This window comes from Nothoprocta perdicaria, unplaced genomic scaffold (genome assembly GCF_003342845.1).
Source record: "Nothoprocta perdicaria isolate Ctin4 unplaced genomic scaffold, notPer1 scaffold_24, whole genome shotgun sequence".
NCBI lineage: Eukaryota > Metazoa > Chordata > Aves > Tinamiformes > Tinamidae > Nothoprocta > Nothoprocta perdicaria.
The window spans coordinates 1,619,078-1,632,884 of record NW_020455466.1 but is presented as its reverse complement, the minus strand read 5'-3'; positions in this window follow the sequence as shown (position 1 = coordinate 1,632,884).

The window sequence follows — 13,807 nt, the reverse complement described above, 5'->3', positions numbered from 1 at the left end:
CACATCGATGGAAGGGCTGGTGGGAGTACTGCAGGGCCTCCCATCTGCATGATGTTTCTGAGGTTTTTGAAGCTGCACGACAGACTGCAAGGGACCTGCTGAAGTCTCCAAGGTTGAGGTGCTTAAAGGGGAGCTCAGGCTCCTTCTGCAGTCTTCTCTTTGTTTTGACTACAAGTTTTGAGCCAGTTTCAGGTTTCATTTGAGATAATATTAACACCTCATGCACACATTGGCAACTAGTATCAGTTGTTTRATGGATGACAGCAAGTCTTCACAGAAGCTTTGCAGAGGGAACTCTCCAGCCATAACCCCCTCATATCCATTCAACCAGCAGCTTCAGCTCAACAAGCCAACACAAGTTGATCCCCTCTCCACCTCCACATCACTTCTAAGCTTCAATTCATACAGTAACTGCTGAAGTAAAATCACAAGAAATAGGGACTATATATAAAAGGACTGGAGTAAAGTCAAGTGGCACCTCTACTCTATTTCTGACTAAGTGTTCTGTTTTTAGAAAACTGGGTTATACACACAAACTCTGAACTGTGCTTCAGCACCCTCAGTGCTGCCATGCACGCTCRCTGCAGGCTACGCAGAGCTTGCAAGACATGTTTTAACTTGCACACACAGGGCCTCAAAGCAGCCCTGGCCTTTGAGAGAGGCAACTGAGCACACAAAAACAAAATCCTGCTGCATAACGAAAGGCAAAGTCCAGCTCCTATTGAGGGTGCTCTTCTCAGGTGTGCTCCAGGCAAACATGTCCTAGGTCAGCAACGCAGTGGAACTGAGCCTTTCATTTGGGCAGGCAGGAGCAAGGACAGAGGACCTGAACATCTCACAAGCAGGGTGACCAGAGCAGAAAGATCCATGGCACCAGGAGAGCCAGGTGGCAGGAATTCAGCCCACAGGTTTAAGCCTAATAGCTGCAAATCTAGGTGGGTCTTCTTTTGGGAAGATGCTCTATGCTACTGGGCTGGTGCAGGAGCTTGTGTGAGGCTGCTGGAGTCACTTCTGATGAAGGGAGAGGAACCACCCTTCATGGGCCAGGGATGATGCTAGGACACGGGGCACTGGGAGAAGCCTGGGCACTGGCAAAAGTTTTCCCAGAGATTTTATTTCCCACTTAGCTCACTGTGGTCTGCAGAACAGGGAGGTCCACACGCCGCTGGCTCTGCCTTTCATCCCGACAGAGCAAGCGGTCATGCTCRCTTTCAGACCTGGCTGCTCACGTTGTACCTGTTCAGCCAGCATCCTCTGACACTGTCAGTGTTAAACTGTTTATACCAGTCACAACAGCTTGAACTGATGGTATTCCTGCCAGATTACACAGATGACTGGGGAGATTGAGTTGAACCAGGACTTATTTCTTTATATCCAACTTCCCTATCTCTTAGCACGGCTGTGAGGACTAGTATCCACAGGTTTTGAGTGGTCTTTGATTTTTCTCGGTTTTTATATTCTTTTTTATTTTTTTTCTTGGTTGTTTATTGATTTTACAGGAAAATTTTAAAGAGAAATACTCCGGAATTAAAAACAACAACAACAAAAATGCAAACCCCAAATGTCAGAAAACTCATTGCTTTTTCTGCAGAACGGAATTCTTATTGTCCAGTAGCCCCTTCTTGACAGGCAGAAGCAAAGCAGACAGACCTGTGACGGCAGTGGAAAAAGAAAAAAACAGAAAGAAATACAAACACCCACATGGGATGCAGCCCGATTCCCAAGAACGATGCTGCTGTCATGGGCACAGCTAGAGCCAAGGGGCCGCAACAGCCCCACTCACTGCCCCTGCAACAAGCTCACGACACAAGTGGCAGAAGGAGGTGGTGGGTGGTGCCCAGTTTCACTAATACCCCACAAAATGCCCATCTTAAAAATAAGAAGAGATAGAAAAAATATCTCCTCTCTGGCACCTAATAGCGCACTTTCAGTTTTGCTTCCATCTATTAGTGGCCCCCGGGCCATTTCCTGCCCTTGCACTGGTGGCAAGCGGCACATGAGCAACGGCTGGAGGGCTGCGCCATGCTGCCCCTTGCCCCGTGCATCAGCCCCATGCCAGGACATGCCCCATGGCGGCATCTCGAAGGTCAGTGCTAAAGGCCGTCTCTGGGGCTGTTCCCCYCACAGCGGCGCTCGCTGCCCGCCACCACCACTCGCCTCAGGCCGGTCGCCATGGCGTCACCTGCACGAAGGCCACAAGGCCACGGCACGGGCCTCACCCTGGGCTGAAGCCACATGGGGATGGTCTGCAGTGCAGGGGAAGCTGGTGTGGTACCAGCCTTTCCTTCAGCATGAAAAGCCAGGGCCGAGCCACACTGCAAGCAAATCACCTTCCCTCTGCTCCCYGCAGCGTTTCTCACCTCAGGGAGGCCAAACTCAGACGGAGGTGGGGGTGGAGCGAGGGGAGCCTCGTTCAAACAGGATAAGAGAAAACAACAACTKAACATAAAAAATCACTGGCGTGAAGTTCCTGATGCCAACCACTGAACAAAAGGAACTGCCTTTTCACATAAGTCGACTCAGTCCTAAGTCGTGGCTGTTTTTGTGCAGCAGATACGTGCTGAGCACAAGAGTTTTCCCTTGAGGAGGAGGGTGGCCATCCCTCTCAGCAATGCTCAKCTTGGGCAAGCCCAAGTACTCGGCTATGGCAGTGGGAAACCAAAGAAGACCGCTTTAGGGAAAACTAAAGGTTTTGCAGCTAATACCCCTGAGAGCATCAGACTGAAATGYCCTGGGCCAGCTGGAGTTAACCATTAACAAGTTAATCGTGAGTCAGCAATGTGCCCTTATGGCCAAGAAGGCCATAAGAAGGCCAATGGGATCCTGGCCTGCAGGAGGTGGATGTTGCCAGCAGGTCGAGGGGGAGATCCTACCCCTCTCCTCAGCTCTGGTGAGGCCGCACCTGGAGTGCTGGGGGCAGTTCTGGGCTCCCCAGTATAAGAGGGATGTAGAACTGCTAAGGGACCGGAACATCTCTCGTATGAGGAAACACTAAGCAAGCTGGTCCTGCTTAAGCTAGAGAAGAGAAGACTGAGAGGAGATCTGATCAGTATGTATAAGTATGTGAGGGGAGAATGTAGGGAAGAGGGGGCCAAACTCTTCTCRGTGGTGACCAGTGATATGACAAGAGGCAATGGGTATAAATTGAAACACAGGAAGCTCCATCTGCATGTGAGGAAGAACTCCTTTCCTGTGAGGGGGCAAAGCCCTGGCACAGGCTGCCCTGGGAGGTTGTGGAGCCTCATTCTCTGGAGATCTTGACAGTCCACCTGGATGTGACCCTGTGCCACATGCTCTTGGTGTCCCTGCTGGAGCAGCGGGGTTGGACTAGATGACTTCTAGATATTCCTTCCAACCTCAACACTTCTCTCATTCTGTGTGAGTTGGACAGCATGGTTGTGCACTTGCCAGCACACATACTGCTGTCTTGCCTTGTTCAGATTCTTGGGCTATAATTCTTTTTTTTTTATTATTATTTTAAACCAGCTCAGGGGACCTGGACACTCCTTTCAATGATGTTAGGGCATTTCCTAAGGCAGAGGAAGCTCTCTGCTTCTTCTACCATCCTATTTGTGAGAGATGTCCGCAGAGGCAGAGGTTGTTTCAGGAAAGTCTTGGAGGACATCGCTCCCAGGGYAGCCAGCACCCTGGGGAGGACTGTGCTTGACGCCTGGTGACCTCCAGCAGACCATGCTATCACAATGTTGATTCCTGACTGCACTTCTTACATAAACCCTGCCTTCTTCTCATCAGATGGATGGCCCTTGTAGTGTCACAGCATGCACAGTACCCCACTGGGCTTAGCATTTCTGGTGCTAGGCATCATAGAAACACATGGACACGCTGTGCAAACAGGCAAATAACAAACCATGGGAAAAAAAAAACACAGGAAGAGTGTGGTAGGTAGTAGGGAGGCTACAAGTAATGTCGCTCCAAGCTTACACGTATCAGGAATCACTGGGCATGTTCTTTGAGTGTTAAAAACCATTATGCCAAAATCTTTCTCTCATAACMTGAGGAGCCATGATGGGCTGGTTGTATTTTCTTGGCATCATGGCAGGCAGGGAAGTAAGTCTACTTAATTTTTTACAGATTTACTGCACTGTATTCATCTTTTAAATGGCAGAGGTAAGTTCAGAGCTTCATCCTTCTGCTGAAATTGCCAGAAAACATTTGGAGAATTTTTATTTTTACCATTATGCAACTGAGGRAAAAAAAMAGAAAAAAGGAGTAGTGCCAGGTTGAGACTGACCCACAAGCATATGTCTGCAGCAGCAGGCAGACATGGGGTAGGAGTGAGCTGCAATCAACAAGCAGGAAGGTAGAGTATTGATACCCCTGCACTGGTGGTAGAGGCATGGATGCTTGTCTACCCTGATGGTGCCTCTTCTAATGTAGGCCACATTTCAGGGCTGTGAGGCTTCTGTGACAACCTCTGATTGTTCCCAGCTCTGCACAGATGTGTAGCAGAGACTCCCCAAATCCCCTGGGTGAGTGGGGGAGTCTTCCCCACACTGTTGGGTTGTGATGTCTGATGTAGCCATCGGGCCAAGATCCTGATTCGCTCCTGGAATTACCGCAGTCTGATGCCGCAGTCAGACTGCGGAGGCCATCACTGCAACATGGGCCCACGGTGGCCACAGTSGGGGCTGAGTCAGCCATGCTGGGGCCAGCCTTTCCCTAGGGATAACATGCCGCTTGGCACCATGCRGCACAAGAGGCGCCCGGGGCGAGAACAGGAGCAAGTGCATGCTCCCGACAGAGCGGTTCTCATCTCCAGCACACCCAGTGCACAGCAATGCTTTTTCTGTTTCACCCACAGAGCACTYGTCTGAGCACCTCCAGCACCAAAGCGGGTGCTCGCAGACATGGCGCTGCCGGCTCCTCCGGGCAGCCAGATGTTCCGCATTGCTCCCTTGGAGGCCACTTACCTTTTCTTGTAAAAGAACAGATTCAAGTAAGCTCTGACTCTATATTCCCACCTTCACTTGACAAACAGAACAGGGAAATGCCATTAACACGCAAGCGTTCCTCAAACCACCTTGTTTTTGCTCGTCTTTCACTGCCAGTCACAATGGAAACAACACCACTTCCTCCCACATGCTGTCAGTGCCTAGACTGTAACTGTTCACTTTTAATTGAATTAGCCAGCCCATTGCTTTTCTGCTATCCTATACAAAGCAGCTGCGTTCTGCAAACACCTTGCTGAAGTGACTGAATCAGACAATGAGATAATTATTTCCACTGCACAACTTACTTTGGCTACAAATTAGCCATCAAAACACAAGCAGCTTTACTCTCAAACTGGCAGGTTCATGGGATGTCCTCGGCAGTTAAGTAACATTAGAGATAGGCTCCCAAATGATGGACATACATTAACTCTGTTTTTCAAAGGGAGATTTTGCTTCATGGGATGAGGTCTTAGCCCACAAAGTCGGGTGGAATGGGGATTTCAAGGTCCTTCCCCTAGCCCTGCCCCAGTCCACCTTCTAAGACTATAAAGATTAAACGAACACCTGAGTTTCCACCAATAAATACTTGCTGCTGCTGTTGTTAGTGCTAATGCTAGCACAGCTGAAARCAGTTCACAATATTCCCTAACGTGGAAGGAAAACCTTTGCTTTAATCATCTCCATTAAAAGTGATAAATACCATTCTTTATGAATAAATATTTCCTTTGCGTCCATCTTAAAACTGCCCTTCTTGCGACGTGTTTAACAGCAGGGCTAACAGAGCACTAAAAAATAAACACAGGACCATTTTAGCAGTGGAGGATGATTTTGAGTAGCCTGTGACATGGCTTTATCCTGGACGGACTGCAGACTTTTTAGCTGCCCGTTGGCCAACCTCACAAGCAGGTTTCTGTGTGCACGCCGCCTTTCTTCTGCCTTGCCTGGTGGAGGACTTTGCTCCGTGCTCACATAGGGCATCAAAGCTGTGAGCGTGGAGGGGTTTTCTAGGTGCTGCCACAAGCCTGAATCCTACTCCAGTGTGGTACAGACACCGTCACCTGGCTCATGTGGCCTTTTCCATCCACCCATGCAACAGAGAAAGCGATGGCTGGTTCCTGCAACCACACATGCAGCTTGGCTGAGAGGGGCTCTGTAGCCCAGGGAGATGCTCCCCACACAGGATAAACTGCCTGCCTATGGGAAGGGACACAGCAGGCATTCAGGCATGGCTGGTCCAAAGTCATGCCGTGTAAGCTGGGCACGCAYGTTTCCTCACACACCTGCAGCTCACAGCAGTGCCTTCTGCTGGGAACAAGCTTGTGGCACTGTCAGTGCAACGACCTGATGCTTCCCAGAGAAAGGCAGCAGCACTGACTGGTGATGGGAGGTGGTACTTCTCTGTCATTTGCAACAAAGTTAATGACTGACTGAGATTAATCACTGCTTAAAATCAGCCTTGCTGGCCCACTAGATCTTTTACAGTCTTAAGACTCCATGGTAGGAGGAATTGCAGTCTCCATTCCAAAGAAACAGCCTTTCATGTCTCCCCCTCAGCACAAAGCCACAGAGACCTTGATGGGAGCAGGAGCGTGTGAGCAGCTGTGGGAAGACTCTTACTTGAAGCCGAGAAAGCTTTGCTTGACATTGTTGAGGAACTGAGGAATTATTTAGCATCCCACTTTCACTAGGGCTTCACCACATCAGGACCACTTGTTAACTTTTGCTCCTCTTAAAAATGTTTTCAGTCTACACACGGCTCCTTATCTGATCTCTGGGCTCTCGGTTCCTTCTCTCTAGCCACCTTCTCATCTCCCTCAGCATCATCTTCTTGTCTGTCTGCCTGGCCTTTCCATGACCTTGGCTGTATTGCCTACCACGGCTTCTTGGACGATTGCAGCCTCCCCTTGTCCCTCTGCATTGCTGAATTTCTTTGAGACCTCTCCAACAGCTTTCAGTCTCTTGCTTTTCTCTCCCTTTCACACTAAGTCCATCCCAGTAAGGTCTATACCAGCTCAATATCTGCTTTTTTTCCCATTCTTCCAGTGTCACTGAAAGCCTTCTGGCAAGACCCTCCAATAAGTTCCATCCTCCTCCTCCTCCTCCTGTGGCCTTTGCCACACAGCACTCATTCCCCACATACCAACTACATTGCTTATTTCTGACCTTCACCATCCTCTTCAACCTTTCTGACCTCCTGACCTTCAGCCTTTCATTCTTCTGTCCAGAGAGCCAGTGGCTGCAGCATCCTTCCTCCTGTGCCTTCTTTGCTCTTTCCCTCCCTCCCACTTCTTCCTCAGTCTGTCTCCTGTTTCAGGCACCACATTCCCCGAACGCTCCCTTGACTTCTGCTTACGTCTTCAGTGAGCAACYCTGTTGCCACCTTCCCTTGCAGTTAAAGAGACAACTTCTGCTCCTTTTGAAGCCCTTTAGTTCCCTATCCTCTCCCTCACGCTCACTTGGTATTGCCTCCAGGCTTGCTCCTGGCCAGCTCCCTTGCTGCTTCCCAGTTTTTTGCCAGCCTGTTCCTTAGCCAACAGGTGGGCTGCTGCTGCCCACTCCCCCTACCAAACAAGCTACTTCCCTTTGCAGTCACAAGCTGCAGCTTATACCTAGCGTCCTCTTCTAGCCATTTTAAGCTTCTCTCTTCCTCCTTTTTTTTTTTTTTTAAGTGGGGAGGGGAGGGCACTATACACTGATATTACATTTTTATGCCCTTCCTGCTCCCCAGGTCTGTCTGTGCCGCCTTCTTTCTGAGAAATAGCAGACTTCTCCTCCTGGCCAAAACCCACTTCCCCACTCTAGACTTGCTCTCCCCATCCCTTGTGAGAGACAAGGCAAATTTCAGCTGCCAACCCACCTACCTTAGCATTATGCGCTAATAATTCCCAGCTAAAGACTCCTGGCAGACATTGGCATCAGCCTGCTTCGCTCCTCCACTCTTGCTTTCTGCCTCCTTGCATCCACTGCAGACTGCAGTCCACCCTTCTTGTCCAAAGATGAAGAGGTTTCCTGGGAAAGACATGTTTTGGCCGCTATTGGAAGGAACATTTCTTGCAAGACTAATTCTTGCATATTTTCAGTACCAGCCTCTTTGCAAGAGCTCGCCAGCAGCCCTTTGAAAGGCTGAAAGGAGAGGTCACACATCAGTGCTCAGTTACCTATATCCRCCATCATAAATCAAAACCATCTCCCCAAGCTGGTAGCCAGAAAAAGGGATTGGTGGCACCAGAGTTACTGCCTTTGTTCTGCAAGTACTGAGTGTGTGGAAGGAGGACTAGGAGACAGAGGCATACAGTTTGTTTTCCATATGATCTTGCAGGACAAGTGGGAATGAAACTGGCCACCTGCAATAAACGTAATTTTGGAGGGATGAAGGTGGCTTACTAAGCACACATGAACAAAACGGTGCAAAAATAAGTATATGCAAAACATATGCAAAACTTCCATTTTTTTCTTAATGATCTAGTTTTTTTTAAAAAGAAAATCTTAAAAAAAAAATAGTCTTCATAAGTAAAATGAAGCCAAGAAGAGATTTTGTTTTTCTCCATGCTGATTATCTGCACGTAGCAATCTGCAGATCTGCAGATGTTAAATGACACAGAAACTTCTCTTCAAATAAAAAAAAAGCAAAAAAGAAACCATTCAACCTTTTCCCCTAACTTCCTGCATAAATCCTCTTCAGAACCCCTTGTGCACTGAAGCAACCCCCACAACACCTCCCAGAAATGAACTCATCAGTTCCAGAAAAGACAGTGCCGTCCCCTCCGTGAGACAGGGATTGCCAGACACTCGATGTCTCGGGCACATTCAGCTTTTCCGAGCTGAGTGCCCCCACAGCACATGTCTAGACCACTAAATGTGGCCCAGATCCTTGGCAAATACTTGTAGACGTACGTGCAGAGAGGCTGATAGTTTCAAACGAAGTGATAGCGGCTGAGGAATCAGGAGCTGTGGGTTTGATTCAGTTGTTGTGTTACTGCTCGAGTGGATCATGAAGGTTAGGCAGGTTCCTTYGGCAGGAGCCGACCAATCAAAGTTTCGGGCTGATTTTGACTTCCTTTTTGTGGTTTATGTTGCCTCAATTTATTCATTTCCTTGTAATTTGCAGATAGGCATCAATGCTTGCTATATTTAAATAGCGCTTGCATCTGTGGGGATTGTAGGCAAGCCGTTTTAATTGTATAAGGGATGSTTTTAAAGAAAGAGAATTCCGAGTTACCTTTGAGGCTGGCGTTGCCTGGTGCACAGGTATGGGTGACCTGCTTCTACTTCACTCTAGGCCTTTAGGCTGCCTGCAATAAATATCCACCCCATCCATAACCAATTCAGGCAGAGATCTTGCTCAGGCTGACCCAGACTTCTTCACCTTCCTTCTCGTCTGCGGCGGAATCGATTTGTCCCTTTTTTCTACCCTTCCTTCCAGCCATAGGTGCCCCCGTCTGAACTCAGGAAAACCAAGCTCACAGGACAAGGTGAAAGACAAGCGGACTGGAGGGGCCATGTCGCTGCTCTCACCATGTCCACCTGTCCCAGGCACACTGCTGTGGACTGGAAGGTCGGGATATGGGCAGTTGACTGACAGTCCCTTCTCCTGAGATACAAAGCAAAACCCAAGGATAATTCACTTGCATTGATGAGAATAATAATCATGCTTCTGATGGGACAATGAAAGCTTTTAGTTATGTGGGGAGTGGGATGAGGAGAGTTCTGGGGGGGGGGGGGGGAATGTACTTCATTTAAGTGCTTAAAAAAATGCACTAATTCCCATGCAAATACCTGTCATCTGTTTTAGTCCATCTCATTCCCTGGTCAACTCAAGTCTGGCAAAAGCTATCATGACCAGTGCCCAAGGATGGAGAAAAAGTAAAAATCATTAAAAATCACGGAGCAGTAATTCCACTGGATGAAAAGTCTCCAGATATCTTGGGGAAAGAAGAGATAAAAGAGGAGGATTGCATGAATTCTTCAGACATAGCTTGACTTTTTTCTGCTCTTTTGTGTAAAACCTTTGCCCTGAACACCTCTGACCTTTCCTATTTCTTGGAGACTGACGTCTCCACGGTAGCTACATGGTGATGTCATTCACACTGTTTTTGAAGTCTTTCTCACTACTGCTTGCATGGGTTTTTCTGTGGGAGGGGACAGTCATGAAGAGGGTTAAACCTCTTGATCATGTGCGAAAAGAGGAAATGAAAATGAGTTATTGGAGATGTAACGAGACCTGACCCACAGCTTTGGTTTCTGAGGATGTAAAAATTTTGAATCCCAGGAGAAGTTTGAAATGACGAGAGTAAGGAATCTACCTCTAAAAGTGTTTCTATTTGAGCCGAGATGCTCTGTGCTAGAAATTAGAAATGTTCAACCTTTACCTTTGAAGGAAATTATAAATGGCTATAGGAGGAGCGTGAGAAACAATTGTTTCAATCACCTCCTTGAGAAAAAGTAATTTGAATGGTGGTTCAGGCTGAAATAAGCTGCATATGTTTCCTATGGGAAAGCCTATTATAAATGATTGCCACGATTATATTCTGCTGAGCATTTTATGAGATCTAAGGTGTGAATTGCAACACGAAACCCAAGATCATCTTACTCATGATTATGGGAAATGTGGTGCTGCCTAGAGATCCACCTTCAAGGGCGGTGCCCTACTGTGCTTGGCAATGTGCAAATACATAGTGAGAACTATACCCTGCCTGTAGAGCTTGATGTCAGCATGGCGGAAGATTGAGAGAAGACCCAAGGGAGACATGAAATTTTTAGCTATAACCACAAGATTCTTAGCAATCCACCTGACTAGAGAAAAACATTTTTTGATGAGTTAAGGTTGGCACCTCTGTCAGCCCATTGAAGAAGTTCTGGATTTGGATGGGAAAAAATAGGACATTTCTTTAGCTGCCTGAGTTAGGGCAATCAGATTTGACTATCTGCTCTTGGTGAAGAAGGTGAGAAGGAGAAATGTAGACAACATGATTAGAATATAGTGAAGTAAGTTCGATGCTCATGATGATAGGTATGTTGCACTAGTGCTGGTGTCACAGAGAGATTTGGGCAAGTATGTTTCAGTGTGTAAGGTATAAGTATCTGTTCTAAGCTCCTCACACCTGAGGACCTTTACAGGACAGCTTGCCCTGACAGATGACATTTCATGATGTTGCTCCATGGATATCATTTCTGCTTGGCTGAGAAAGGGATTAAAAACAGGGATTAAAAACCAGGCCAAACTCAATCCTTGGAATTCAGACCTTTCCAGAGAAAGGATGCAGAAGCCGAGCTGGAAACCAAGACAGATCAAGGCCAAGTCAAAGATGGGACTTTCAAGGAAGATGATAGAGGACATGTATTATCTGCAGTTTTTGCAAAAGAAGTCACCTAAATCTATCTGTTCGCTTGACTTTAGAGACAGAACTTACCCTTATTATTATTACTATTGAGATTAAAAAAGTCAGAGTTTGGAAAACTAATTTCAGAAAAAGTGACCAGATCACAGTCCCAAATCTAGCTTTAATCAATAACACTGTAACTAACCTGGCAGGAGACCACCAGCTGGCATGCATAGACATATGAGACATCGGTACAGTGCCAGCTCTGCAAAAATAATGCATTTGCAAAATGCAGTCCTGTGTTTCATCTCTATTGTTTCCCAGGCCACGAATCTCCTCACATCTAAGAGTTGGAAAAAAATGGTCTAGACTCTCCTCTTTCTTGACCATTTCCTTTTYAGAAAGCACCATCCTGTGCAGGGCCCTCAGGGTCAGCCCCTTTGGTTACTTACACATTAGCTTTTGAGCCACAATCCACCAGTGCAAAACAAAAGCCCAAAACCCACCTCAGAACCAAGCTCTCCAATCCATTTTTTGGGTCATACATGTTTGTGCTTTGCCCTTTTCCTGATTGCAAGAAGGGCAGGATCCCATCCCATCCCATCCCATCCCATCCCATCCCATCCCATCGTGTTCTTGAGTTACTTAGCTGTTCGGTCTACAAGGAGGTTCAAAGAACTGTTATTTTAAGACTCCTGATAGTTCCACCTTGAGTGGCATTTTAGCAAATTTAAATCATTCAGCATTTTGCAAACAATCAAGCAATTTCTATGTGTTACCCAACAGTGTCTGCAGAGTTGTATGSGTTAGTGAAGGCAACCAATCCATTGGGATTCAAAAATAATGCACTTCTAGCTACACATATGAAATATAAAGGCATATTAACTTGGGAATAGCCTGCAGACAAAATATGTTTAAACTGGTTCCAAGTTGAAAGGACCTTTCAGTTTCGCCTTGAGGATGACCAAATTCACATATACTTGATCATAAATATGTAACTTTTTGACATCTGTTAACTAGATAAGATATTGATGAAATGTTGGATGAAAAGTTTTTGTCAGTCTTTAAAATATTAAAATTTTTAAAATATTAAAATTTGACACATACTTCTGTCTGAGAAATGTGAAATTATTTTTCAAATTACTCCTCTTTTTTTGTAAAAGAGTCGTCTTTTGCTCTCTTTCTCCCTCTCTACATGTATAAACACAGACAATGATCTAAATGTGTGCAGCAGAGAATGCTTTACTTTTTCCTGAAAGCTCTCGCAGAAGGTGGTGTTTCCCCACCTCCACTCTGCTGACAAACGCTGATGTAAACAGCATATATATGCCTGTTTAAAAGGCCACCGGGGTTTTCACGTGAATCCTGTGTTTTTTCCACAAACCGTGTTACGTTGTATTTCAGCTTAAAATATATCTCCTCATTTCTGGTTAACCTACATCCCCTCTAAGGCAAATACAGTTTTCAGTAGCAGGCAGAACCACTTAGCAGAACTAAATTTTACAAATATATACTTCATTTCCAGAACTCCGATACAAAACCCCTTCAAGAAATAATTCTGATTGTGGCAATACAAACATAAGAGAAACTAATATTGACACGAATGCACACTGTAAATTCATTTTAAAAACACCAGCCGTGCCTTCAGTATTGACAGGAGTAAAACATGTCATTTATAACGCCACTGAAATCATAACAGGAAGGAAGTAGACCTCAGAAACTATAAACAGAATTTAACAGAAGTAGGAAGTACCTCAAATGCTTTCACGTAGTGACTGCAAAAATACTAAAACAAGAAAATGTTTTCAGGGTATATCTTTTATTTCTCTTTTTTTTCCTCACTTCATGCATACATTAGTTATTTTGAGTAATAAAAGATTGCCACACAAGTGAAATGCACCTTTAAAGTCTTCCTTTGCAACATATTCTATTCTATTCAGCAGCTTGTTTTTTGACACCTATACACACTCCCTAGTAGAAATACTTGGACCTCTTTGCATGCTTAAAGTAAATCTTTCACCTGGAACTAACCTGCATTAATATCAAGCAAGCTGTGCTTGGCCAGAACTTAGACAGTGTTCCTCTCCCTCCGTCTTCATAGTTACTGACAGGTAACTCCAGGTGCTCTGGAGAATTAATTCCTATAGTTTTAACTCAGTTATTTCAATGACTTTATTATCCTCCCTCTCAACCTCTCCTGGATTTTCTCTCCCTTRTAAGCATTCCTACATCTATAGCTACTCCTAAAAGTCACCGCAAGGCCCAGGCCCCAGCTCTGCAAGGGATGGGCTGGAGCCCATCAGAGCCCAGGGCTGCACGGGCAGAGCACCAAGGAGCCCGTCTCCATCAGCAGGACTTGCCTAAGGAACTAAACAGCCGCCAGCAGCCAAGCCACAACCTCCTCGTTTTCCCTTTTCCTCCCAATTGAACAAATATCACAGTTTTGTACGTAAAAATCCTTACCTTTTGACCTCTCCCTGCACTTTTGACTCAAAACACAGTTCCCCATAGACTCAGCCAGCGGTCTTGCCCAGG